This window comes from Phascolarctos cinereus, unplaced genomic scaffold (genome assembly GCF_003287225.1).
Source record: "Phascolarctos cinereus isolate Bilbo 61053 unplaced genomic scaffold, phaCin_HiC Scaffold_4;HRSCAF=312, whole genome shotgun sequence".
NCBI classification, from domain to species: domain Eukaryota; kingdom Metazoa; phylum Chordata; class Mammalia; order Diprotodontia; family Phascolarctidae; genus Phascolarctos; species Phascolarctos cinereus.
In genome coordinates, this window is record NW_027555847.1 from 196,868,712 (window position 1) to 196,895,209 (window position 26,498).

At 35.2% G+C, this 26,498-nt stretch overlaps 1 long non-coding RNA gene and 1 pseudogene across 1 annotated transcript in view; one reads left to right on the forward strand and one right to left on the reverse strand.

The window, feature by feature from the left end:
• LOC144456655 (uncharacterized) overlaps nt 1–26,498 on the reverse strand; it is a 770,782-nt gene that overhangs the window by 225,630 nt on the left and 518,654 nt on the right. The window contains exon 3 of the long non-coding RNA XR_013485663.1: nt 18,178–18,248. This is a non-coding gene — a long non-coding RNA (uncharacterized LOC144456655). The remainder of the gene's footprint in view (nt 1–18,177; nt 18,249–26,498) is intronic.
• On the forward strand, nt 17,415–17,533 carry LOC144457314 (5S ribosomal RNA; annotated as a pseudogene).

Sequence of the window (26,498 nt, forward strand, 5' to 3'; positions counted from 1 at the left end):
AACAGTGGCAATTAAGGATACTCATCTAGTCCAGCAAAAATTTCTCAGAATTGTATATAATATTAAATGTATATACACAGACACACTGTATATACACAGACACACAGGTGTGTTTGGTACATACAACTTCCCAATAAATTAAGCATTTTAAAGCTATAAAAATCTTGGGAGATTTATAACAAACTACTGTTATTAATTCAGATGCTGTTTCATAGCTTTCAATGTGCTAACCTGCTTTCAATATATCTATAACAAGTTTGTTTACAGAGAATATAGTTTGTGTAATGTATTAGGAAGATAAGTATGAATAAGCTTTCATGATTAATAGCTACCACACATTATATTAATATCCATTGTACACTAACAAAAATTTCTATAAATTATCTCTGATAGAGTAGATGCATAGATGGCTGCCTCGTCAATGTAAATTTTATGACTAGCTTCATAAATTAAATAGAAACTCATTTTTGAAAACAAGAAAACTAGAAACTAGAAAAGATTCAAAACTAGGTAAGAATACAGAATTTAAAAACATTCTTTCAACTATAACTCTAAGTTTTGTTCTGAATAGATATAAAATGTAAATCAATGCATTTTATTGAACACTGAGTTATACCGATGAGTCAAAGACAGCACATAAATTAATTGTATCATGAAACCATGTACCTACAAGACTTATGAAAGGCCATGATACAGTTACAGAACTTTAAAGTTGGAAAGAATCATTGTTATCACCAAGGATAGATGAGAAACCTGAGGCCTGAGGAGGTAAAGTGTCATAACCATGATTGCAAAGTTAACTAGCAGTCAAACTGAGTCAAGAAAACACATTTTTCGAATCTGCCCTTCCAGAATACATCTAACCAATGAGAGTTAAGAAAATGTCTTATTTTTAAATGATTTTTAGAAGAGGTTTCCTAGCCTTTATTCATTTATTTCTTATTTATTTCTCCCCAAAGACATTTGTTTAATATCTGCTATGTGCAAAGGTTTGACATTGCACGTAAATATATGTGAACTACATTAGGTTTCAAACTAGTACTGGGAAAAGCTGAAAAATTAAATGGGGACCCAATTTTCAGGAGCCAAGAATAATATTAAGTGAACTTTTCATATTGCCTTAAGGATTAGAAAACATCTTTCCTATTATCCTCTGAAGCATTGCTACAAATATTTTACAGATTAGGAAATTGAGTCCCACAGAAAGGAAAAATGATTTAACCAGTCAACAAAGGTATGCAAGGATGGCAATCTGCTCCTGTGGATGAAGCACATATTTGTTAAGCACTTGTTAAACACCCACTATTTTCTAGGCATTGGCTATTCAAAGAAAAATAAAACAGCCTCTAGCCTCCAGGAATTTATATTTTGACAAATACCCACAGGCATGAGAATGAGGAATTAATTATTTAAATTTAATTAATTTAATTTAAATCCAATTTAAAAGGAGAGTGACATTATAAGAGCCTTATTTTAGAAGGATTAATCTATTCCCAATAACATGTAAGTACCAAGATGTTTAGCATCTCTCACATAGGATATGCTTAGCAAATATACGGAATTGAATTGAACCATAAACACCTGATCAGTGAAAGGCAAAGATTAAAGACAGGGAAATCAGTTAGAGAAAACTACCTTAGTAATCTGAGGAGAGATAAAAATGGCTTAAGTTAGAGTGAGGTCAAGATAATCATTCAAAATCTGTTTAAGTTGTAGTATTAAATTTTGATGAATATATATACACTGAATAGACAAAGTTAAAACAGGTTTTTGATGCTCACATGGGAGGTTTTTCACAAAATGTTGACTCAGATCACATAAAATTAGCACTTATTTTGTCCACTGGTTTCTACAATGAGAGAAGTTTGATGAGAAGGACAGATTAAAAATGGCAGAAAATAAGAAGAAAATAATAGATTGGAACTTGCATTATTGGAGGGAGTAAACTCATGAGTTCACAGATCTATTGATGTTTGATATGAATACATATGTGTATATATGTCTCAACAGAGTTATCTGAATAGAGATACACAGGAATGCATGAAATTACAAAGGAATTTTGAGAGAATATTGAAGGCCTAATATAGATCTTTGGGGGAAGCCTATTCTTGGACAACAGGAATGGAAAATTCTCTAGAAAATGTGACTGAGGAGGAATGATCTGGTAGGTAAAGGAATATCTAGGAGTCAAAGGTGTCACAGAAATCAACACAGGAGATATTATCCAACAGGAAAGGATGCTCAATAGTGTCAAAAGTTACTGGTAGATTGAGAAAGATGATGACTAAATAAATGCTATTACATTTGGTTGTTAAAAATTATTAATAGGGCTTTCAAGTCACAGGAACAAAAGACAATGGATATGATAATTTCTCCAGACTCCTTTACATTTGAAACCTTAAAAAACGTATGTGCCAGATGAAAGCAATTACAGCTGAATCCAAAGACAAAAAAAATAAAGAATCCCCATAAAGTAAAATATTTATGGACTGAGAGGGAAAATAAAACAAAACATAACTAAATTGATCTCAGGCTACATTAAGAGCATCATGGCATCCAGAAAGGAGGTAATGAACATGTGAAACATTGAGCTAAAGTCTTGATATTGCTCCCTATTTTGGAAAGGGTATTGATTATATAGTTTCCAAAGGATGACAACCGGGACTTTAATAATCCTGAAGAGTGCCATACAGTAATTAATAAAAGGAACTTGGGATGTTCAGCTTGAAGAAGATAAGATTTTGGGGGAAATTATAGCTGTCTTCAAGAATTTGAAGGGCTGCTATGTAGAAGAATTAGACTTACTCTATTTGGCCCAGTGTGGCAATGCACAAAAGTTATGAAGTGGGAGATTTAGTCATGATGTAAGGTGAAACTTTCTAAGAATGAAAGCTTCTCCAAAGTAGAATATGTTTCTTTTGAAGTTAATTGCTTCCCCTTCATGTAAGCTGGATTCAACCAAAGATAGGTGAAATACTTACTGAGTATATTAAGGCTTTCTTGGGTAAGTACAGGTTGGACTAGATTATCTCTGGGTCAATTCTAAATCTGAGATCTGGTGATCTAAAGTTTATGTAGCAATGAGGGCCTAGCTGATTTTCAATAACATGAATTTATAAATTAACTCATTCAGTATGGTTATGAGAATTGTTCTAGCAGTGTTCAGAAGCTCTGGATTATATGTTGAATCAATGCAATTGAGTTGTCATTTAATAAATGCTTACTGAGGGGGCAGCTAGGTGGCGCAGTGGATAGAGCACCGGCCCTGAAGTCAGGAGGACCTGAGTTCAAATCCAGCCTCAGACCAAACACTTGACACTTACTACCTGTGTGACCCTGGGCAAGTCACTTAACCCCAATTGCCTAAAAAAACCCCAAAAAACAAAAAACAAAAAAAAATGCTTACTGAACTAAATTAATCCATCTAAGTTTCAGTGTAAAGACATCATCATTAAGGCTATAAAAAATTTAGAAGCATCTATAGACACTGAATTTCAGAAATATTTATAAGTAGATAAAAATGAAAGGCAAAGGCCTAGGATAATTTACAAACTGAGTTTGAAGACAAGAAGAAGACCCAGGGTCAAATCTCACTTTTGGGATTTATGATCTGTGTGACTTTGAGCAAGTCACTTTCCCTCTCTCTGTGCCATCTACAAAATGAGGAAGTTGGAATGAATGGTTTCTGAGGTCCCTTCCAGCTCAACACTAGGATCTTATAAATAATCAACATAGGAATATTCTGAAAATTTACTAGGTGCTCAATAATCCAAACTGGAAAAGTCCCTAGTGTGACCTCATCCTTCCCAGAAAAGAGCATAATTTCATCATAACCAGATTGTAAAACGTATCTGGATCCATCTAATATCTAACAATATGGTTCCAGCAAATGATCCAGACACTTGACAACATATTATCAAATTATGCATGCCCTGAGAGTCTTAAAACTCTAACAACCAGCCATTTGGAGACAGTTAGAAATCGTGATGAGCCATCAAGTGAACCACAGAAGGGAAAGTCTGGAAAATGATAGAATTGTCTAACTTTCCACATCAGTCAGAATGTTAAACAAATTGTCATGGTCATATTCTCCTCTAGACAGTTTTCCTTTCTGGTTCCTACATACCATCATTCATTATAAATGGTAGAATAACTAATAAAATTTAGGGTCACATAAAGTCACTCTACATATCAAAACCAGACAGCTACTCTCTGGGCAGGAAACCTAGGGTCATCACAGTTCAGCTATGCTTACCATATGACAAGAATATTATGTGGAAAATATTGGTACAACACAAAAATATGAACTATGAATTTTATGATGGTACCAAATGTGGACCCACATATAGATTGAATAAAAACAGTGAATTGTCTGTGGGGAAATGCCAATGTTGTTTGTATGTGCGGGTGAGGGAGCTACTTCCATGCAGAGCTTCTATTTATTTTAAGAGATCTTTATTTTAAAAATATATCACAGTTTCATTTTCAAATAATGATGTATTCTCCAGAACGTGTTCATGAAGCACAGGATTCTCTATCAAAAGTCTTAACTGAAGCCATAGTGTTCTAAAGCCAACTCCATTTACGTTGTCATTCACAAATGTTCCCATTTACCTACCCAAATTACTGACAACATACACTTATGTCTATCCACATGGCAGTATCAGGAAATCCTAAAAATAAAAAAAAGATGTCTAGCCTTGTAAGGAGACATACAGTATATTGCATCTAATATGTCACCAAAATAGGCACTCTCATTGTCTCTGGGAGTCTCTGGTCTGAGAAGAAGTATCTTTGGAAGTTGAACAGGAACTAACTGATAAAGCAGGTAAGCAATATTTCCATGACCTTAGTTAATTAGAAAGTTTACAAGTCTGACAGATATTTTTCTTTCACTGGTTATAAAATAGCAGAAATTACTGATTTCCTTACTAGCAGATGGCCAAATATCTTCTGTAGTTATCCCTGAAGATACATTATTGCTGTTTAAGGTAAACTCTTGTTTAAGAAGTTTGTAGTCTCCGTATGTAAAATAGCACTTTCTGGCTGATAGGAAGTTTCTTGGGGCAGCTAGATGGCGCAGTGGATAGAATACTGGCCCTGGAGTCAGGAGGACCTGAGTTCAAATCTAGCCTCAGCCACATGATACTCACTAGCTGAACCCCAGTTGCCTGGCCAGAAATAAATAAATAAAAACAAACAAAAAAAGAAAGTTTCTTATTTATATAAAGCACACTTATATAGTTCTATTTTCTCTCTTTTGTTCTCTGCAGTCCTGTGGTTTCATCAGTACTGGGATCTCCTGATGAAGGATTCTCTTAACCAGTATGAAGATAATGATAACTATCATTCATATAATACTTACTATGTGATAGAGGTTAAGGGACTTGCCCAGGGGTGACATGTGTAGTAAGCATCTGAGACTGGATTTGAATTCAGGTCTTCCTGACTTCAATGCTTTATCCACTGTGCCAACTAACTGTGTCATTAAGTGACTCTCCCAGAATTGTACAGTTAATATATGTCAGAGATGGCACTTGACCCTAGGTTTTCCGAACTCTGAGGCCAAATCTATATTCATTATGCCAGTGGTGTCCAAATTAGGACTACAGCCCCAATGTAAGAGTCCTGAATATTATCATTAGGGGCACAGTAAGAAAATATGGCCTGGAACCTCTTTTCCCAGAATGGCCATTCTTGTTGGAAGCAATTTTGGATGACTGCTATAGAACATCATATATACTTAATAAATACTTGTTGACTGACAAATTACTAGGTAGTAATTTCTGTCTTTCCCTATTTTCTTTTCAGAGTTGGGCAGCACCAGCAGAAGAGTCAGATGCAAGATGAAAAAAGTTGAATGCTGAAGCAGCATTCCACTGAACTGGGATGTGCAGTAATAGGGGTTAGAGCCTTGCAAGAGAAGGCAGCTATTGTAAGAAGTGGTGAAGAGGAAAACTGAGGCTCAGTGCTGAGGAGGCCCTGGATGGAAAATCTATGGAAGCTGAGGAGATACCAAGGGCATAGAGCCCAGCTTCTTCCTCCTCCTTTTAAGGACTGAATGTCCCTGGTAGCAACTAGGCCAGGGCATCTGGGCCAAGATATGAGGAAGGTGTTGATCAGTCAGCAAACATTTAGTGATTACTTCCTCTGTGTCAGGAATTATTAGGCACTTGGGAATACAAAGGAGGAAGTGAAATAATCCACGCCTTTACATTCTTTAAGAGGACACCACATGTATGTGAGTAAATGTATGCAAAATAGATACAAAATTGTTTTGTGAGGGAAAGCATTAATATTTCAGAAGATTCAGGAAGGCTTCCTGTAGAAGATGGAAACTGAGCTGGGTCTTAAAGGGATTTGGGAATTCTAAGTTCTGGAGGTGAAGAGAGAGTGCATTCTAGGCATGGAGAATCATCAATGCAAAAGCGTGGGAGAGGGAGGGTCATGTGTAAAGAACACAAAGAAGGCCAGTTTGGCTGGATCAATGAGTTCTTGAATACTAGTAATGTGCAGTAAAGCTGGAAAGATAAGTTGGATTATGTGGTTTATGAAGGCTTTTAAATACCAAAAAGGGTATAGTAATGGAAAAAACCTATGAAAGGAAGAACTAATGGAGAAATCATTACAGAAAAAGATTGTCTCTAACTGAGACTGATATCAACATATTGAGAAAAAAAAGCAGAAAATGAAAGTGGACAATCACAGAGGGGGGCAGATTTCAGTGTCCTACTTAGCTCTTCTGGTGACTCCTTAAAGGTTCATTCTGTGGAGGAAAAAGAGTTGGGTTCTAAAGCTTCATCTAAGCAGATCTTAGTCCTCTTATGTGGATTACGAGTAATTGATCTGAAACCTTTAACAACTGCTTTGAGCTAAGTGTAACTGATCAGTTAGTCCAGGTGATGGTCCTTCTAGAATGCTAAGAGATGAAACCAAAGAATACGGAAGATAACAACAAAATGGGTACGTAGATGAGATGGCCCTTCAGACCAGTCTCTGATATAACCTCTGAGTCATCACTGCCCAAAGGTAGAGATTAACTCAAGCAATATTGTTTGAACACTTGTCAGACAGTCACTTTCACAGTGCAATAAGCTGTGAACCATAAAGCTAGAGGACTAGACCTGGTTTTCAATTTGGATGTTCCCATAAAAGACAATACCTACAGATCAGACACTTTAGGAGTCTTAATCCAAGAAAAAATAAGAGGTGATAATACTCAGTTCAGATGTTCCCAGAAAAAAACCCTCTATGCATCAGATATCTCAGGAATTTTAATCCAAGAAAAATAGGAAGGAGATTCAAGATAAAATAAAATATTTCTGTAAAACTTTGGAACAGAAGAATATAGTTTGTAATCTGAGCAATCATCAAGTCCCATACAAAAATGTTACTGAGGAAGAGCTTGAAGACAAACTTGAAGAGCTTGAACAGCATGGTTTCTTAAAGATGAAACAAAATGCTTAAGGAATTATGCTTGCCTTGTTACATTATGAATGGGTTGAAAGGGGAGACACACAATAATGGAATACTCCATGGGGGAGATAATTTATAAGCAAACTTCAAATCAGTGTGTTCAAGCATGGTCACTATAACATGCCTACTCCTGTATTTTAGACAATATTTAACATAATAAAAAATGTTTACCCCAATGAAGGATTTTTATAGCCTAGAATCCATTAACCTGACTTTGTTAATCAAGTGGAATAGTGTTCTATACCTCCTGTGTTCCCTACCAGTTAAAAATAAGGTCGGGCTTCCAACTAGCCTTGGGGGTTAGGGGAGGCATTGCAGAGTAACAGGATGTGAACAAAGCAAGGTGTGATGTGTGCGTTACTTGGCAAAATTAAATCCTATTTAACATATGGATTGAAACCAATGTCCCCCCAAAAGTCTATGTGTTAGTCACTTGTCATGTAAGGCATATATTACATCCTGAGAGAAGAATAAGAGTTCCACAACATGGAGAGATGGACTGCAGTGCCCTCACTTATTAGTTGTACTGTGTTGTTGTACCACAAATTGTTAAAATGAGAATTCAAAACAAAATAAAAAGCATATTTAATCAATCAATAGTGAGATATATATGTACATATATATATATGTGTATATACATATATATGTGTATATATATATACATATATGTGTATATATATATATATATATATATATATATATATATATATATATATATATGCACTGCTTTGATGTGAAACTATGTGTGTCTATGGGATAGTGTTGGAATGATGGCTTAGGAGAAGAAAGACATTTTCCCTTCCCACTTTGAAAGAGGATAGTGGTGGTTTGAGGCCCTTTTGAAGAAAGGAGAGGGTAAAGAGGGCAGAAGGGGGAAAAGAAAATATTTTGGAGGGTAGGCATATAGGGGAAAGCAACTCTAAACTATTTCCTTGATTTCCTCCCTTGCCCCCCACATAGAGATTTTAGAAAACGTCCCCTTGCTTGAGATTGGCAATTTTCTTCATTGAGTCATGATATTTCAGTAGCAATGGGAATGCTCACTCACTGTGTGCATTGTTTTGTATTTTCTAAAATGCATTACCTTCTCTAATTTCTTTTTCCTACCTTCTTAAGCAAATAGATTTGCTATTTACTATTTGTGATGGTCTTTTTGTAGCTCCTCATTTCTCACCTAGCTGTACTACTTTGGAGCTTCTCTGACTTTTCCACCAAATCTCAATGTCAGGTAACTTCTTCAGCCTCTCTCCTCCTCCAATTTTTCAGCTTTCTCGGGTGCTATATTCCCCCATTAGATTGCAAGCTCCTTGAAGGAAGGCATTTTTTTTTTCATATTAGTAACTCCAGTGCTTAGCATGAAACTTGCTTATGGGTGTCTTTCCCTTCTTTCCAGATCTTGTCCATAAAGGTATAGTTTTCTAAAATTTCATCTCTAAATGAACCTTTAAATAAACATCTTTCTAACCTTCTACTCCACTACTCCCCCCAAATAAGTAAAGATATATGTGCAATTTTTAACACTATCATCAATAAAGAAAGAGAAAGGCAATAGGAAGTTTTAAAAACCAAACCAATTAAAAATATTAGTTTGGGTTTTTAAAGTCTTTCTCTCTATGCTTTTGGACTTAAGAAAAAAATTTCAGAAGTTTTTTTTTTCTTCAAAAAGACTTCTCATTTGAAGAATTCTGAAGTATCTTTCCAAAAAGACTTGCCATTGGAAAATTCTGGAGTATCTTTCCATTTTATTTAAAACAACATTAATACTAAAATAACACATGGGTATTGTTTAATCTGTCATAAATTGCATGGTTATTAGGCTTAAATGCCTAAATTCATGACAAAATGATTTTCCCTCAGAATATTAAGATTTTTTCAGTATACAACTTGGAGATTAGTAATGAATAAAGATCTTAAACTCATTAAGCAAAGAACAAAGGCTGTGTGACCCAATTATTGCCATTTCCCCCAATTTTCCTATTAGTAGAAATGTTCCTGAATGTGCTATAGAGTTGTTTTTCACTTAATATTTGTCTTAGATGTTTACTAAAAACTGGAGGCAACTAGGTGATGTAGTAGGCAGAGCACCCACCTTGGAGTCAGGAAGATCTGAGTTCAAATCCAACCTCAGACACTTACTAGCTGTGTGAGCCTGAGCAAATCACTTAACACTAACTTGCCTCATTTTCTCATCCATAAATTGAGGGCACATTGAAAAAAAGAAATGGCAAATTATTCCATTATCTTTGTCAAGAGCAAGATCCAAGGGGTCATGTAGAGTAGGGCATGATTGAACAACCACAACAAAAAGCTACTCTCTTTTCTGGTCATCTCATCAGCTCCCATGAGTTGAAAGATTCAATCAGTGGTGTCAAACTCAAACCAAAATGAGAGTCATAAAAGCATATATATATGTGTGTGTGTGTGTGTGTGTGTGTGTGTGTGTGTGTGTGTGTGTGTATATCGGGTCATGTATTGACTTAGAAAACTACACATTTGTATGTTTCATTTTTAAAAACTATTACATCAACATATTAAAATCAGAAAGGAGCTACATTTTAATTTGTTCTGGCCAAAACTCAGTAATTTTGTGGGCTGCATGTGGCTCAGGGGCTGCATATTTGAAACCTTTGATGTAAATGATTCCTAAATTTACACATCTACCTCTCAATCTTCTCTTGAGAACCAGTCTTGCATCACCAACTACCTAGAGATACATATCTCTAATTAGATGCCTCCTAAGCATTTCAAACTCAGCATGTCCAAATCAGAACTAATTATCTTTTCCCTAAAACCATCCCTCTTCTTGACTTTCATGCTTTTGCTGAGAGCATCACCATCTTTCTAGTCACCCAGGTTTATAATATTAGAGTCATGTTTGATTCCTTCCTCTATCTTAACCCTGCCAAATACAGTCAGTTGCTGTCTTGTCAATCATCTTCTGCAACATGTCTTCTACTCATTTTCTTCTCTTCATTCACATAACCACCCTTATCATGTCCTTATCACCCCTTGTCTAGAGTTTTAAAATAGCCTCCTAATTATTCTCTTTACCTCCATGCTCTCTACTGCCTTTCTCATCCATATTCCACAAAGCTGCCAAATTGATTTTCTGAAATTATGGATCAGACCATGTCACTTCCATTTAGTTAAGAACCTCCATTTAGCTCTCTATGGTCTCAAATTAAAATGGTAAGTCCTATTTCATTAAATTTCTTCACTATCTAATTTCAATCTTTCTTTCCAGAGTAATTTCACACTTTTACATCTTAAATATTAAATTATAGCAAGTCTAACCTCTCTGATGTTCCTCTTAATTGTCATTTCTCATAGCAATGCCTTTGCAAAGCCTGTCCTTCACGCATGGAATTTTCCTTCTTTTCCTCCTCATTGGGCCTCACTATCTCCATTCAAAGCTCAGCTTAAATTCCTGTCCGCACATAAGTCTTTCTTGATATTGCAAGGTTTTGCTGTTCTCCATCCCCCCCCATAATTTTGTATTGATTTTATACATATTTTATATTCACTTGTCTATGTACATATTTTTCTCCACTCTCTACCCCTTGCAAGTAAAATGTAAGTTACTTGTTAGTGGTGACTATATTCCAAGCATGTAAGATAAGACTTTGACCATAATAGGTACTTAATAAATTTTTTAAACATTTCATTAATGTATTTTGGTTTTAAATTACAAATATTTACACACTACTATCACTTCAAAGGGGGTCTCTTGTAACAAAGTAAAAGAGTACAATAAAACTAATACTACAGTGACCTCATTTGAAAGTGCATATAATATATGTATATATATATATATATACATATATGTATATATATGTATATATATGTATATATATATATATACATATATGTATATATATGTATATATATATACATACACACACGCACACACACACATACGTATATATATATATATATATATATATATATACACACATGTATATATATATATATCCTATATGCTATAATCGATAGCATATATCATTAGCTGTCCATGGAAATCATGAATGTTCATTGTATTATTTCATAGTTTTACAGCTTTCAGAGCTCTTTGTTATTATACTGTTATTATCAGTATATAAATTGTCCATGTGGTCCTTGTCACTTCTTTCTTCATCAGTTTATTTTTTTAAAAAATGCTATAAACAGCCAGAAAGAAATCATTCAAATATTCAAGAAGCAAATCAGGATTACACATATTTTAGCAACTATCACTTTAAAGATATTGAGAACATGGAATGATATATTCCAAATGGCAAAAGACAAAGGTCTACAACCAAGAATAAGTTACCCAGTAAAAATCAGCATCTTCCTACAAGGGAAAGAATAGTTTGTTTTTGCAAGAAACACATTTGAAGCACAGAGTCTCACACAGAGTTAAAATAAGGGGCTGGGGCAAAATATACTATTTCTCAGCTGAAGAAAAAAACAACAACAGGAGTAGCAATTTGAATTTTAGACAACAAGAACAATTAATTAAAATAGATTGCCAAGATTTTGCTTTTTTTTACATTTTGTTAAAAGGTAACAGACAATAAATTGATTTCAGTATTTAATATATATGCATCCAATTACATAACTACTAGTATTTAAAGGAAAAATCAAATAAATTATAAAAAGATATAAACAAGAAAACTATAATAATGGAGGAATCTTGATATGTCCCTACCAGCCCTTAATTTAACTAAAATAAAACAAGAAAGAAGGACCTGAATAAAATCTTATAAAAATTGGAATACTAAATGTTTGGCAATTACTGGCCATATGTGGCTGGGAAATGTGTATATTCCTTTCTATTTCCATGTATGGCACCTTTACTAGAAATTGATCTAGTCTCAGGACAGGGATCTGCAAGTTATATCCTATAGGCCCAATTAAGCCTGATGATTGTTTTTGTACAGCTTCCAGACTAAGAAAGGCCCATGCGTCATAGTTTTCTGACTCCCGTCTTTAGATATAACACAAGCAAATACGGAAAAGCAGAAATATTACATGAATCATGTATTGTTTATGATGCTATAAAATGCATTAAATAAACAAAAGTATTACTGGAAAAGTATTAAAATCAACTGGAGACTAAATAACTTAATCCTAAAAGATTCAAATAAAAAACAAATTATAGAAATGATAGAACATTTCTTTATAAATTATAATGATGAGAGAGAAAAAAATTGAGATGCTTCTGCCAAAGCAGTTCTTGTTTTGTTTTTGGGTTTTTTTTAGGCAATTGGGGCTAAGTGACTTGCCCAGGGTCACATAGCTAGTGAGTGTCAAGTGTTTGGTCTGAGGCCAGATTTAAACTCAGGTCCTCCTGATTTCAAGGCCAGTGCTCTATCCACTGTGCCACCTAGCTGCCCCTGCCAAAGCAGTTCTTAGGAGAAACTTTATATCTTTGAATACTTTTATTAGCAAAACAAAAATCTTCTATAATTAGATTATAATATCATCCCTATGCCCATTATTATCTATGTAGTCAACTGGCTCTTTTAATCCAATAAAATGCAATTCAAAAATTTTATTAAATAGCAACTGGACATAAGATACCATGCAAAGCATTAGACATAAAAAGATAAAAACAGAATAGACCCTAATCTCAAGAAGCTTTCACTATAATGAAGGTTATAGGATGTATGTGTATCTCTAAACACAAAGTATACGTAAAATAATGTCAAAAGGGAGAGCAACAGCTAGAGATAAAGGTGTCAGGGAAAAATTTATATAGGAAGTAACACCTAGCTTGAGCTTTAAAATAAGCTAGGGACTATAAAAGGTGGAGAATGTAGTGAATTTCAGACATAGGAGGTGACCTTTGAAAAGATGGGAGATGGAAAATGATGTTCAAGAAACACAGATTAGGCCATTTCAAATATAAAAGAGATTGTGTGAAAGGGAATAATATGAAATAAAAACTGTAAAAAGTAGGTGAAAGTTAGATTATGGAAGCTTTTGAAAGACAAGATAAGGAGTTTGATTTAACCCTACAGTCCCTAATATAATGTTCTTAAATATTTTTAATTAAGGAAGTGAAAGAGAAGGGCTGAAAGAATAAAGAGAAAGGGATGGGAGTCAGAAATTTTATGGTAGTGGACTCAAAAAGATTTGTCAACTAATTGGATATGAAGATGGAAGAAAAGGAAAGAGTCAGAAAAATTTCACGGTTTTGAACCTGGAAATAAGATTGATGACGTTGTTGTAAATAAGTTTGGAGAAAGGATTAGTTTGTGGACATTCACACCATACATAAGTTCCTTGAAAGCCAGTACTGTTTCATTATTGATTTTATATCCTTAGCACATAGCACAGTGTCTAGAATATAAGAATAAGCATTGACATTCATATAACATTTTAACGTTTGAAAAGTACTTCACATACATTGTCATTCAAGTCTTATGACAACCCTGTAAAAATGTTATTCTCATTTTAAACAAGAGAAAAACAAGGTTCCAAAGGGTTAAATGAGATAACAAAGGCTCCAAAGAGTTAAGTGAATTGCCTATGCACACACAGCTAATAAGTACTGGAGGCGGGATTTGAACCCAAGTTTCTCCAGGTTTAATACTCAATCCTTTATGCCACACTGCTTCCTAAGGTCAGAGCTTAACAAATATGTATCGAATTTTATTGAATTAATTACCAAACGTATTTGAAATTATTTTAAATTCATTTGTTCTAAGAAGTTTGGATTCAGTCAAAGGTCAGCACTTGAGGACCTAGAGGGCCACATGTGGCCTCAAGGCCACAAGTTCCCCCACCCAATCCAATTCTTTTCTCTCTTTATTCAACCTTCTACTCAGCTGCCAAACTAAAGTTCCTAAAGCAAAGGTTTGACCTTATCCATGGTAAAAACAAGCAAACAAACAAAAATAAAAACCCAAAACCCAAAACAACAACAACAAAACTTCAGTTTTCTCCCTGACCCTTCTAGGATAAAATACAAATTCTGGGTTTTTCTTTTTGTTCTTGTCATTTTAAGGTCCTTTATAATCTGACTCCCATCTATGATTCCAGAATTATTTCATGTTACTTCTCCCTCATATGCTCTAATCTCTATACTCAAATCAAACTGGCCTACTTGTTTCCTATATATATTTCATCTCCCACCCTCATTTTTTTAATATCTCCCACACCTGAAAAGTTCTCTTGCCTATATACCTCTTTAGCTTCCTTTGAAGAGCCAGTTCAAGGCCCATTTTTTTATTAATTTATTTTGATTTATCAACAATCACTTCCATATGCTTTTGAGTTTAAAATTTTTCTCCCCCTTCCTCCCCACCACCCTCCCCAAGACGGCGCACAATGTGATTTAGGCTATACATATACATTCCTATTAAACATATTTTCACATTAGTGATGTTGTAAGTAAGAATTAGAACCAATAGGAGGAACCACCAGAAAGAGGAAACAAAATTCAACAGAAGAAAAAAAATAGCAAATGGTATGGTTCAATCTGCATTCAAACTCTGTAGTTCTTTCTTTGGATGTGGATAGCATTTTCCATTATGAGGTTCAAGGCTTATTTTTTAAGAGATCTTTCCTGAGCTTCAATGTTTACATTCCACTCTCCTCTATCGAAATTATTTTGTATTTACCCATTTGTGTACATTTCATCCCTAACAGAATATAAGCTTCTTGAGGCCAGGAATAGTTTCATCTTTGACTTTGTGTCCCCAGTACCTAGCATTATGCCTGACACTCAAATGGATCTGCAATTTCACTGATCTATATATTCCCTCCAATTATGAGGATGGCACTCTCCTCATGTTTGTCCATTTGTCAGAACTCTTGTCCAAGTCTTATTATGGATTCTCCACAGGGAGGCCACCTAACACATTGAATTCCTTCTTTGCTTTTCTTTAACATAGAAAGGATTTCAGTGGAGCAATCAAGCTGTCTACCTGTTATCCTTCACCTCAGTCATGTGACTGGCCTGTTTTCTGGCTGTTTTTTTTTTTTCTTGGTGGCATCTGTTACTTTTGTCTTCTTTGAAGTTCCTCAATAGTTATGCATTGAAACCTATCACATTTTATGATTTATTATAAGTTCTTTGGAAGCTGTCATTTTTCATTTCTCAAGCCATACAATAATATTGGTAAAAGGAATACTGGTATTAAAAAGATGGGATCATTTAAGGAGCTTTGCAGCTTCCTAAAGACATTAACTTATTCATTCTCTTTCCTGTATTTGTTCAATTCTGGGTCTACCTAAATGTTCCTTTGTACTGTATGCTTCAGACATACTTATCAACAGAAAAATTCTACAGGTTATCTATTCAGCTACATGTCACAATATCATTATTAGATAGTCTTCATCCACTTGGTCTTTCCTATGTAGATGGTCAGTTTGAACTCTTGAATCATTACAGACCTCTTTTAGGAAACTGAATTACATAAGGGGCTTAATGCAACCAGCATGATGTCATTAACAAAAGCATCTGGGAAATCTCACTATGTGAGTCATAAACATCTCTGACAAGCATGCCTTGCTGTTTTATGTTTCACTTCATAGTTATGATCAGAGGGTGATTTGCAATGGTCTTTGTGTTATTTTTCAAATAATCTTGAATGATTTCGATGTATGGATGGGAGACTGTAGTCTTATACCTAGTAGATACTTAATAAATTCTTGTCGAATTGAATCAAAATAGGTATTTCTAAAACCGATTTGAAGCTTTTACATCCTTTTTAAACTAAATTGTTCTCATCTTAAACTACAATAAATTCAGTCCATTAATACCACTCAATGTAACATTTAAAAGATACAATCATAGCATTTGGAGGTGGAAAGGATGATATCAGTCATTCAGTCCAAATTCCTCATTTTACATATGAGGAAAGTAAGGTCCAGTGTCATTGATTAGAGGTGGAATGAACCTTAGAGGTCATATACTTCAGACCCTTCAATTTACAGGCCCAGAGAGGTTAAGTGACTTGCCCAAGGTGCTAATGAACAAAATTGGGATTTGAATTCACATGATTTAATCCAGACCTATTGTTTTTTTCATTAGCCCAGCACTTCTTAAACTGTGGTTCATGACTCTGTATGGGGTCAAGTAACTGAATATGGGAGTTGTGAAAAATTTGGCAACAGTAAAATGTTCTGAATGCTCAACAACCAAAATTAATTTAAAATCAAACATGTAATGGATTTGAGGTGTTTCTGGGAGCACTTGCCCAGTCATTCTGAACACACACATGCACTAGGTCACAGTTCACTAGTGTATTACCTCTTGAAACAAAGATCTTCCTAGCTATTTTTATGCCATGCTGTTATGTTCCATAATCCACTTCAGATGAAGCTTTTTAGCTCCTGCTTTTTGCTACTTAATGGTGAGATACCATATACAATCCAGTGCAGTCATCTTCTTATCTTCCTTCCATGTTTCTGCTTTTATCCCAACTTCAAATTCTAGAGCCCTAGGTTTTTCACTAGTATACTTATCTTGTATATGTGTATATGTGTATACGTACACATCATGAATGACCCTTCCCTTTCCTCCTTTACTGTCTCTAGCTCTGAGAATAGCAATCAAAATAATCTACCACTATAAGAAAGGGCATATTAATCAAATATCCTATGAATGCCCTTCCTATCCCTGTAACTTCCACAATCAAAATGCCCCTCTAATATGCATTGTCTTCTCCTATTAGGATATAATCTCCTCAATGGGAGGAATTGTTGTGATTTTTTTGTCATTTATATCCCAGAAAAGGGCTTGGCAAATAATAAATGCTTAGTAAATGTCTTTTTTTTTTCTCAGTTTATTTATCTATCCATTCATTCATTACAAGAGAAAAAGAGTAGTTAGGAGATCTGGGTTCTAATACTGTCTATGATACTCAAATATTTGTACAATGGTGATGATAGTATTGTAAAGAAAAGACAAAGTGTTTTGGAAATAAATAGTTATTATTATATGAGATATCTACAACCATACCACCCTGAATGTGCCTGATATCATCTTATTTCAGAAGCTAAGCAGGGTTGGGCCTAGTTAGTACTTGGATAAGAGACTGCCTGGGAATACTGGGTGCTATTTTTTGGAAGGGTGGCAAGTAGGTGGTACAGTGGATAAAGTGCTGGCACTGGACTCAGCAGGACTTGAGTTCAAATCTGGCCTCAAACACTTACTAGTTGTGTCACCCTGAACAAGTCACCGAATCCTGTTTGTCTGTTTCCTCATCTATAAAATTGAGAAGGAATGGCAAATCACCCCAGTAATTTTTCCCTCAAATAGGGTCACAAAGAGTTGGATACAACTAATCGACAAAAAAACAACAATTAAAGGAAAAGGAAGTACAGCTCAACTTAGGCAATTTGTCACATTTTCTCAGTCATAACAAATTTATTCATGAGAAAGAAGATTAAAACTAATACCTAGTTTGAGCTTTTGGTTTAATATTTGATATTCTCTTCCCATAATCCTAGAGAATTCAGAGTTGGCTTTACTTAGTGGCTACCTCCTTGATCACTTAGGACACTGGAAAATCTAGGACATATGTTTATAAAATAAATTGTTAGCCAGTGAGAACTATGGATGCCTAATAGAGTAGACGTGATTAAGAATTAATACAACAACTAACTTCTCCAATCTATACAAGTAAACTATTTTCACTAGTTTACAGCCAGACGTTGAGTAAGAGTTTAACAAACTGAAAGAAAGAACAAAACCTATTGTTCACTTACCGATTTGAATTGTGCCTCTCATGCTGCTGTTAGCAACTTCAGTATTTGGCAATATATATCTTCCTATAAACCTATTTCATAAAAACCAAAAAGAAAATAATTACACTCATACTTTAACATTTAAGCAAATAAATGAGCTACCATAATCACTTCCTAATTACAAAATTAAAAAAAAATTAACCAAGTTTAGGATTATATTACATTTTTAGTGAAACTACAGATACCTGTGTTTAAATCTACTTAATTTGAAATTCTAAATATTTTAACTATATGAGCATAAAAGTAAATGTTGTTTAATAATATATATTTGTTTGATGTGATAGCTCAAATAGAAAGTTCTTCTGAGGTGATTATGGACATATCAAATATTGGAGAGAAAGAAACATGGCTAGAAAGATATCAGGCCTCAGAATGAGGAAGAACTCAGTTCAAATCTTGCTGCCTAGACATACTGATTCCATGACCTTCAGTAAGTCATTTAACTTCTCAGTCTCTCAGAGAATTAATTACAGAGTTGGTCAGGGATAGGAGTTTTATCATATAGAATTTTATATACTGATAAAATAATACTTTTGATCCACAAAAATGAAACGAATTAAGGGAAAAAAAACTTTCAAAGATTAAGGACTTGGCCTTACAGTTGCCATAGAAGTCACTGTTCATCTTAGTATTTTTTTATTGTTAATCAAAATTATATAAATTTGGGAAATTTATTATTTATTTATTGGAATAAACGTTAAATAAGTACCCACTACTGTGTTAGTCTTCAGCCTGAACATTACTGCATAGGCCCACGCTACGCCATACCAACTAACCTTGGACCATTGCTTTTAACGCCTCCCCTCCTTTAACTCTTACTCTATTAGTGAATCATCTCTGATAGGTCAGCTGTTGTCTCCCAATTCTTTTTCCTGCTCCTTAGGTTGTTGTCTATCAGTAGGATGTAAACTACTTGAGGGCAGGCAAGAATTGTCTTGCTTATATTTGTACTTCCAACACTTGGCACAATATCTGGCATGTCTTTCTCCATCAGCTATATCAATATAACCAGTTAGGTGCTCATAACTGGGAATGTGGAACAGAATAAAAAACAAACAAACCAGTGAATAGCGAGACTTATACAACTTTTCTTTGCTAGAATATTTACCTTGGGGGTTGGTCCAGCGTTTAGGGAGAAAAGGAAGGAAAATACTATATTCATTTCTATCCTTTCTTAAGTAACAGGGCTGTGCTGGAGCCAGCTCAAGTCAGCTCTACAGATGGTTATATTTTCAGTGTGACCATTTAAACCTTGGAAATCCACAAATGCTGTAAATCAGGGTTTGATTTACTGTTTTGCTGACTCTCTAAACTTGTGAAAGTGATAGAGCAAATGTTAATAATGTAGATTAAACTTAAGTGTATCATGAGAACATTTTCTGAGGCTGCTAAACATTTAGCAACATATTCTTAATAAAGACCATAGGATTTACAAATGGAAGGGGAGTCATAACTCATTTGATACCATGCTATTGTTTTATAAATAAGGTAACAAACCTAGACAAGTTAGGTGACATTTTTTTTTTAAGGACAAGTCTGACTATGTCACCCTTCCCTCGGTAAATAGTACATCATAAGTACTATATTAAGATTTTCATAATTTAGCCTTTTCCTACCTTTCAAGTCTTTTTATATTTTACTCTCCTCTATGATTCAGGTACACTGGCCTGCTCCTGGTCTATGCCTGGCAGGTCCTTATACACTACTCTCCATCTCCTATCTCTGTGTCTTTGGAATGGCTGTTCCCCAACTCTGGAATTTTCTGCCTTCTTACTTCTGCCTCTTTGTTTCGGCTTCCTTTAAAACTCAGCTCAAAGACCCACTTCTACAATTATGGTTTAGTGAAGAGTACAGTGGAATTAGACTTAGAAGGAGCTAAAATGAAATTCTGTCTCAGACCTTTTATAACTGTGTGACTTTGGGCAAGTCACTTAATCTCTCTGTGCCTTGATCCTACCTGTAGAATCAAGAAGTTGGACTCAGTGGCTTCTAATTTCCCTTCCAGTCCTAAATCCATGATCCAATGGTACTATGACCTTGAATCCTACATCATGCTGCCTCTTCCCTTCCTCTTGATTACTTATTTTTATCATTTCCCTCAAAACCCCTCTATCTTCCTTTCTCTCCACCCAACACAAATTTCTCCTCAGAGGAAGAAAAAGGAGAAGGTTGTAGTGTTGACTCAAGATTCCTTCCTGTCCTCTCTCAACACATGACACAGGTTCACTCCCAGTTTTTCTCCTACTTTCCTGATTACTACTTCTCATCTTCTTTCTCTGGTTTGTTTTTGTTTTCATTTCTGAATATGGAATCTTTCACTGTCCAACTCTCTTCTCCGTTTACAATTACCTTGGTAATCTTAGCTGTATCTCTGGTTTCAATGATCATTTTTCTTTTCTTTCTCTTCTTCCCCTTTTCCACTGCCCCTCCCTCATGACTTTCAAACATTAAGTTCTCTCCTGAGTTCTAGTCATATATTTCCATCTGTCCTCTCTGCAATTCAACCTGGATGTTCTGGTACTGGTATCTCAAATACAACACATCTCAAAGTGAACTCATGATGTTGCCACTTTCCCCACACTGGCAAATCTTCCCCTCCTCTTCCTGGAATCCCTAGCTCCCTTTATAGCTCAGCTCAAGGTCTGCTTCCTAAGAGATTTATTTATTATTTGCCTAGTTAATGCCTACCTTTATCCCTTCCCAAATCAGTTTGTATTTATTTTCTGCATTTACTATGTTTTGTATTTATTTGTTTACATGTTACTTTCCCTAGTAGAATAGAAGCTCCTTGAGGACAGATGCCATTATATTTTTGTCTTTATATTCCCAGTTTAGTGCTTGACACATAGTGTATACTTAATATATGCTTGTTGAATTGAAATGAATTGTATTAGGCAAGCCTGAGTGATGCCTTTTTCTTTTAGAAATGAGTAGGGATTGAAGCATTGGGTACCACTGCCAATGCATTGACATTTACATTGTTTTTTTAAAAATTCTTCACTCTGCACCATGTGGTACATATAGTCAGTGCCAACTACCAATGTCCATGTATAATTAGTTATGATATTTGGCATGTTTGAAACCTATTGAGCATGACTACTGGTCAACATGCACAAGCCAAGACCAAACATTTTGAAGGCTTATGATCTGTTCTGTTCTCTCTGGCTGGAATTGTGTAGCCACAGAGGATAGATATGCCATAGCCAAGAGGGAAGCCAGGAGAATGGGATTTTAGCGCCAACAGCTATCAGTCACCAAGGAGGAAAGCCAACAGCACTAGTTTCAGCCTTATTATTTCTAGGAATAATCCTTGGTTTTAATTACATTAAAAAAACAACCTATAAAAAATCTTATCAACATTGTTAGTGACGTTTCCCCCACTGGATTGCCTAAAGTAAAATGAATGCTATACTACAAAGCCTTGTAACTACACCTTCCTCACGCAAAACTAGAGTAAGAGATGTGGCTGTCTTTTTGTAGGATTTGGCTCAGCTTTTGCTAAAGAACAATCATCAACAGAGGATAATAAAAAGCAGTATTTCAGCTCTGTTTCAGTTTTTTCAATGGTGTGTGTCTGCACATGAGAGCACATGTGAATACATGAGCCCACAATCCAATGGGATAAAGGGTTTTCTGCTAAGGATGAAAATATCTACAATATAGTGATTACTTCTAAGTATTAAATTGTGAACAAACTCAGACTGTGATACAGAAAGTCAGCCATCACAGTGAGATGAACAATGCAACCACTAAATAACCAGTTAATAAATCATAAATGCATCTCCTTAATTTTCTCCCAGGGAAACTTTACAATTTAACTATGATTCAGAATAAATGAGGTTCCTATCTGCTTTGACAAAAGGTGCATGCAGTGAGGTAGAATGCTCCCTAGTATAGATTTACAATGATGAAAGGAAATGTAGATGTTGGAAACAGCTTTGGTAAGGAACAATATGGCCATAGTATATTATGAGTAAGAATGTATGGAGACTGTATGAGATAGTGGATAGGAGTTTGGAAAACTTGGGCTCATTGAATGCTGCCTTTCACACATAATGCCAACCTGGACCAGTTATTAACCTCTCAGTATTCTATGCAATTTTCTAGGATCATAAGTTGCAGATAAGATGCCAACCTGCATTGGTAGAGAGAAGTTCCTCACCTGGAAGTTCCCTTTACTAGTGATATCACAGGTCCAGCCACCATCCTCTCTCTTGGTTAAATTGTTTAGGAGAAAATTAAGTGTGAAAGTAATAATAATCATTGTCCTGATTGTGTCACTTACTACCCATGTGACTTTGGGCAAGTCGCTTAACTTTTATGGCCCTCAATTTCCTGTTCTAAAAAAATGGGATTGGACTAAATGCCCACTGAGGTGTCTTCCATCTTTTGCTTTTTTTGGTGCCTTCTATCTTTAAATCTTATGATAAAAGGTTCCTGTGGGTTTTTTTTTAAATCACTTGAAATCTTTTAAGAATGGGGCAGCAGTTTGTAGGCAAAAGCCCTTGGGGGCTGCAGAAGAAGAAAATCTCAACAGGAACTGAGTGTGTGATAGGAAAGCCAAATAAAAGCTAATACAATTATGGTCTCTTTTAATGAAGTATCCAGAATGAAATAAACAATAGTTCACAGGCACTGTATTTTGATCAGATATCATATAAAGGACATTATATTCTTGTTGGGAATCACATTTTGGGTGCGTTGATAAATTGGAATGTGTCTAGGGGTGAAGGCAGTTAGGTGGCATGGTAGATAGAGTGCTTGGGCCTGAAGTATGGAAGATTTATCATACTGAGTCAAAATCTGGCCTCAGGCACTTACTAGCAGTGTGATCCTGGGCAAGTCACTTAATCCTATTTATCTCTTTTTCTTCATCTGTAAAATCAGCTAGAGAAGGAAATGGCAAACCCCTCCAGCATCTTTGCCAAGAACTGAAAGGACTGAACAACAATTTCAATGTTGTTGTGCTTCAAGGAATAAGGAGGTCCAAGGACAGCTGGTCTTTGGAGCAGTCAGAGCATGCACAACATTTATTGATTAAGTTTGCGGTTTTAAATGGGCACAGTTTTTGGTGCCCCTGAACAATTACTATTCTAAACCACATTAGGGCGGCTAGGTGGCACAGTGGATAGAGCACCAGACCTGCAGCCAGGAAGACACAGCTTCCTGAGTTCAAATCTGGCCTCAGATACTTAGTAACTGTGTGACCCTGGGCAAGTCACTTTCCCCATTTGCCTCAGTTTTCTTATCTATAAAATGAGCTGGAGAAGGAGATGGAAAACCACTCCAGTACCTTGGTCAAGAAAACCTCAAATGTGCTCACAAAGAGTCAGACATGACTGAAATGACTGAACAACAAGTCTAAAGATAAGCTATCAGGACAGCAAAGAGAGATGAAACTACCAAAAGACAAGTGCTTGAAGGAACTAATGTTTATCCCAAAGAAGAGATGATTTAGAGTAGACATGTCTACTAAATTAAAATACATTAATTTTTCTAGTAGAAGCAGCTTATATATATTCTTTTGAGCTCCTAAGTTAAATTTCAACTCAAAATAAGGAAAAATCAACTAAAATTTAGAGCTACCTTGGGAAAATCTTCAAAATCTTAAGTCAAATTAATATTTGTTGGAGATATTGCTGAAAGGATTCATGCTTCAGGTGGGGTTCGTACTAGATGGCCTCCAAAGTCTCTTTTAAATTTAAGACTATATAATTAATAACAACTAGCAATTATATAGTTCTTTAAGATTTGCGAAGTACTGTACAAATTTAATCTCATTTTAGCCTCACAACAGCCCTGGGAGGTAGGTGTTGTTATTATCTGCATTTTACTGATTAAAAAAAAATGAGGCAGACAACAGTAATGTGACTTGTCCAATCTCATATAGTTTGTCAATGTCTAATGCTGGATTGGAACTTGAATCTAGGTCCAGGAGTCTATGCACTCTGCACTTAGGTGATTGGTCATCATCATCACTATCTCCATCATCATTCATAAAGTTACATTTGTATTATTCTTGACTATTTACAAATTCAGTTAAATATTTTATTAAACGCCTCCCATTTGTGTGGCAATGTGCTTTCCTACAACTTCCTTATTTGTTTTTGAGTTGTTCTTTTTCATAACAACTATATGAAATACATAGAAATGGTGCAGTGTTATTCCCTCTCCCCATTTTATTGGAGGAATTTCAGTTTAAGAGAATTTGTGATTATTTCAAGGTCAAAAAATAGCAAAGAGACAGAACTTAAATTCATGCCTTCTGATTGTAAGCCAGCAGACTTTCTTCTATAACATGGGAAGATAAGGATGGAGGTTCAGGGGCCAAAACTTTTGAAATTTTCTCTGATATCCCAATTGGGAATGTCCTTAAATTACCTGGTACTTAACTATGTGCATGTTGCGTCCCCTAGCCTACCCCCACCTCCCTTAAGAATTGTTTCTTAAGGGCAAGAACTATCCTAACTATGATGAATTCACTGGAAAAATGCCAAAAGCTGTTTTTTAGAAAAAATTTTACAGAACATGGACCATAATTCTTCTTTTAAGGAATTAGTTTTATAGAAGTATGCAAGATGTTTCAAAGTGACGACTTTTTCACAGCTAAAGTTATTTTAAATAAATAAGTGGTTTTTAATTTTTTTCACAGAAAAGAAGATATGTATAATCAAGTACAGTATTTTGTATGTATGAATGAATCCACGAAATAAAAGATATAAAAATAAAAGTATACTATACTCAAAGTCTCAAAGTCAAAGAGAGTTTTTAACCCAAGTTCCAAAATAACAGCATATTCTCTTCCATAAGCATTCATCCAAAGTATTCTTTTTAATTTACAATATATTATTTGTTATATATGTTATTTATTATTTATAAAATAAAATTATTATGCTTGGTCATATACACTTCCCTACAAACATTTCCACTACTGCCGTGGTTTATTAACTGATAATTATATCTATTTACCAATCTATTCATCTATTCATGTATATATCAGTATCCCCACACTCCATCAGTATTGGGAAATTCCTGGTAATCACACTTCCTCTACCAGTGATGACCTGTAGCAATGCTGCAACTTAATTTTAGTGAGTTGCTTAAGAAGTTCAGTGACACAGCCAGTAACTTGAAACCAGGTCTTCCAAACTCTGAAGCCTGCTTAATAATTTCTTTATCATACCACTACTGATGTACTGTATATTCAAACTAAACTGTGATATGTATATATCACATATATTGATGTATTGATACACAAGCATTTGGTTCAGACATAGGATTTTATTGACGGAGGAAACTCCTGAAAAGGAAACCTTCCCTTAACCCACATAGCCAACCGTTCAACAATTTATAGTTTGAGTGTCGTCTAGAGGCACTGAAGGATTACGTGCTTTACTTAGGGTCACACAGTGAGTATGTGTCAAGGACTAGATTTGAACCCAGTTCTTCCTGGCACCCACTGTGGCTCTTTATAAGCTAAGCTATGCCATCTCTCATTCAATTATAATTATAGTAATGAAATATAATATAATTAGGATTTTGGTAAACTCAATTGCATTCAATAAACATTAAGCACTTAACTATGCTTAAGGTACTGTGTTAGGTGTTGGGGGATACAAAAATTAAAAAAAAAGTTCTTGCCCTTAAGAAACAATTCTTAAGGGAGGTGAGGGTGAGCTGGGGAACACAACATGCATATAGTTAAGTGAGTACCAGGTAATTTAAGGACACTCCCAACTGGGATATCAGAGAAAATTTCAAAAGATTTGGCCCCTGTAATCAATGTACAATGTTATAGCTTGTCAACAAGGTTTTATATTTTATAATGGATTCATAAATCTATTAATCATGCTGTTGATTTTTCTCTGTTATTCTTGCTGAAGATGGGTTTCTTATTCTTCTGAAGGCCTAGTGTGTCGCTCTCCACCATCCCTTCTTTCTGTTGCCAACTTTCCACTTAGTCTTCTCTTAATTCTAGCTGTCTGTTTCCTCCCTGTTTAATTAATTAAACAGCTATAATTAACGGTTGCACTTCTGGTTTCTTTACTTCTCCACTTTCCTATCTGTAGAGTATCAAACTCCTCCATAACCATTCTTTTCATTTCTCCTTGAAATTCATGGCTAGACTGAATCATGGGCCTCAGCTTGCCAGAATAATTGGGTAACCCCAAGTACTCTGCCCAAGTGTTAGCTCTGAAAATCAGAAGCCTAAAAATGCCCAAGCCATCACTTGGTCTGGGGGAGGTGGGGCTTTGCAGAGTCAATAGGAGCAGAAAAGCTGA